Source organism: Belonocnema kinseyi, chromosome 10, assembly GCF_010883055.1.
Source record: "Belonocnema kinseyi isolate 2016_QV_RU_SX_M_011 chromosome 10, B_treatae_v1, whole genome shotgun sequence".
In the NCBI taxonomy this organism is placed as follows: Eukaryota; Metazoa; Arthropoda; class Insecta; order Hymenoptera; family Cynipidae; genus Belonocnema; species Belonocnema kinseyi.
Genome location: NC_046666.1, coordinates 2990801 through 2993065, shown reverse-complemented (window position 1 = coordinate 2993065; position 2265 = coordinate 2990801). Strand labels below are relative to the sequence as shown.

Below are 2265 nucleotides of genomic sequence, written 5' to 3'. Positions count from 1 at the left end.
GATTCTCTTTTGAAATAATCAGTTAATCTAAATGAAAATATAATACACTTCATCATCAAGAGGAATAATTTAGCAATATCGTCTTTTTCTTCAAATCCTCCTGACCATTGCTCGAAATTCTCCAAAAATCCGATTCTCTCTCTTTTGCAATAAACAGCTAATCTAGATGAAACTAAAACACTTTTTACTATCAGAGGCAATAATTTGACAATATCGTCATTTATTTCTCCCCCCCCCCCCTGAGATAACGTCTTCCTGACCATTTCTCGAAATCGTTAAAAAATCAGATTATCTTTTGGAATAATCAGTTAATCTGAATGAAACTAAAAAATTTCATCAGGAGAAATAATTTAACAATATCGTCTATTCTTCGACTCCTAAACTACTTTCTGCTTGACCATTTCTCGAAATTGTCAAAAAAAAATCCAATTTTCTTTCTTTTGCAATGATCAGTTAATATAAATGAAACTAAAATATATTTTATCGTCGGGATATATAATTAAATAAAACCATGATCTATTTTTTCGACTCCTCCTGAGCCAACTTCTGCCTGACCATTTCTCGAAATTGTCCAAGAATCAGATTCTCTCTCTTTTGCCTCTCTTCCTTACTGAACATCGCAAGAGCCCTCTTCTCGTCAGCTGAGTAAATCTGGTTTTCCTTTCGGATACGCACAGCCTCCATTCGCCGATGTCTGTAAAGAAATTTTTTTAACGCAAATGAGACCAAATTTTTGTAATAAAGGGAGAATGTCGTAATAAGGCAGGGTGTCCGGCGGTTTCTGAGGAAAAAATTCAAGCTCTTTTCCAGATTTTCCAGATCAAGAAAACAATTTTTTCCAGGATTCCTTTTTTTTAATAAAATAATCAAATAACCGTTTGTTATACATTAAAAGGTGAAACATTTAATTTTTTTGACCAAAAATTTCTAAAGGAAGGAGAATCATTAAATTAATTCTTCATTTTTTGCGGATATAAGCAGTATTTGTGAAACATTTCGGAATACTTTTAAATGTTTGTAAAGTCTTTGAAATCCTCGATTTTTTAAATCATTCTGAAATTTTTTGAAATATTTGTGAAATCTTTCTTTAGTCTTTGTTTGTGAAAACTTTTATGTTTGTTTTAAATCATTAAAATCTTGTGGAATCTTTTTTAATTTATTCAAACCTTTTGAAATTGTTAATAAATAACCTTTCACATGTTCTGAAATCTTTGATAACTTTTTTATTTTTTTAAATTCTTAAAACGTTTTTTAATTCTTGAAATATTTTAAAATTCTTATAAATTCCTTGAAATAATTGTGAAATCTTTCCTACATATTTTGTATTTATTTGAAATTACTGGTATATTTTAAATATTTTGAAATTTTCTTTAAAAATTTGAACTTATTTAAAATCTTTGACATGTTTTGTACTTTGGTCTACTGTACCCTTTTACAAATCTTTGAAATTCTTGAAATCTTTTGAAATCCTATTGAATTCTTTGGACTATTTGTGAAATCTTTTGTATCCAGCAGAAATCGATAAAATATTTGAAACCTTTGTGAAATCTTTTTAAATCTTCTAAAATTTTTGGTAAAATCTTTGAAATCCTTGAAATCTTTGTTAAATCTTTGAAATCTTTTAAAATGTTGGTAAAATCTTTGAAATCCTTGAAATCTTTGTTAAATGTTTTGAAATATTTGTGAAATGTTCGAAAACTTTGTAAAATTTTTGTGAAATCATTGTGAAATGATGTAAATTTTGGAAAAATCCTTCAAATCCTTGAAATCTTTGTAAACATTTGAAAAATCTTTGTAAAATGTTTTGAAATATTTGTGAAGTGTTCGAAAACTTTGTAAAATCTTTGAAATCTTTATGAAATCTTTGTGAAATCTTTATAAATTTTGGTAAAATCTTTCAAATCCTTGAAATATTTGTGAAACTTTGTTTAATCTTTGCTTGTAAAATCTTTTTTGTTCGTTTGAAATCTTTGAAATCTATGTAAAATCTTTGAAATCTTTTTAAATGTTTATAAAATCTTTGAAATCCTTGAAATCTTTGTTAAATGTTTTGAAATATTTGTGAAATGTTCGAAAACTTAATAAAATTTTTGTGAAATCATTGTGAAGTGATTTAAATTTTGGAAAAATCCTTCAAATCCTTGAAATCTTTGTAAACATTTTAAAAATCTTTGTAAAATGTTTTGAAATATTTGTGAAGTGTTCGAAAACTTTGTAAAATCTTTGAAATCTTTGTGAAATCTTTATAAATTTTGGTGAAATCTC

At 26.4% G+C, this 2265-nt stretch overlaps 1 protein-coding gene across 6 annotated transcripts in view; it reads left to right on the top strand.

The window, feature by feature from the left end:
* LOC117182354 (thiosulfate sulfurtransferase/rhodanese-like domain-containing protein 3) overlaps positions 1–2265 on the top strand; it is a 31350-nt gene that overhangs the window by 28229 nt on the left and 856 nt on the right. The gene's annotated exons all lie outside the window — the stretch shown is intronic.